The sequence below is a fragment of the Sinocyclocheilus rhinocerous genome, unplaced genomic scaffold (genome assembly GCF_001515625.1).
Source record: "Sinocyclocheilus rhinocerous isolate Xijiao unplaced genomic scaffold, SAMN03320098_v1.1 C35652984, whole genome shotgun sequence".
Classification (NCBI taxonomy): Eukaryota; Metazoa; Chordata; class Actinopteri; order Cypriniformes; family Cyprinidae; genus Sinocyclocheilus; species Sinocyclocheilus rhinocerous.
The window spans coordinates 1-567 of NW_015758951.1; the positions used below are offsets into that span (position 1 = coordinate 1).

At 39.2% G+C, this 567-nt stretch overlaps 1 long non-coding RNA gene across 1 annotated transcript; it reads right to left on the reverse strand.

Annotated features, from left to right (window-relative positions):
* Positions 1 to 555, reverse strand: LOC107735016 (uncharacterized). Its single transcript, XR_001639255.1, has 3 exons — positions 271 to 555; positions 105 to 159; positions 1 to 25 (listed from the first exon to the last, which is right to left on the reverse strand). It is a non-coding gene; the product is annotated as an uncharacterized LOC107735016 (long non-coding RNA).
* Between the last annotated feature and the right edge of the window lie 12 nt (positions 556 to 567).

Consider the following 567-nt stretch of genomic DNA (forward strand, 5'->3'; position numbering starts at 1 on the left):
CAATCCCATGAGCTCGTCTCTTCGTCTACAACACAGATCACATTTTTATAGCTGTATATCAAATTATAATGAGCTAACAAACCAAAACCTGAGTAGAAACATACTCGGCTGTCCACAGAACGTTCCTCCAAGGCTTCTCCTCAGTACTGACTGCAGAGCCTGGCAAATAATCAAATGTTAACAATAAAGATTAAGGTAAAGTACTTAAAAAGACTGAAACTTCTTGTACATGACTATATTCGGTTAAAAAAAATCTGGTGATTGGCTTACTTTGCTCCACTTTGTACACCTCACATTCACTCAGTTGAGTATCATTTCCATACATTGTTGCTGTGTTAAGACTGAATGCATTGCTTCCAGAATTATAGACTACTGGTTGGTTGTTGTAGCAAAAGTACAACTGTTGGCCAAAGTTGGGCACACCAGCGTCATCGACACGTGCATAACATCCACTGTTAACTTTGATACACACAGGGATCTTGCCCTGAAAGCTGAATAGGAATATGCCCTCATCTGTAATATACTGACCACTTTGAGTATAATCTACACTAGTGTATCCACCAAAGA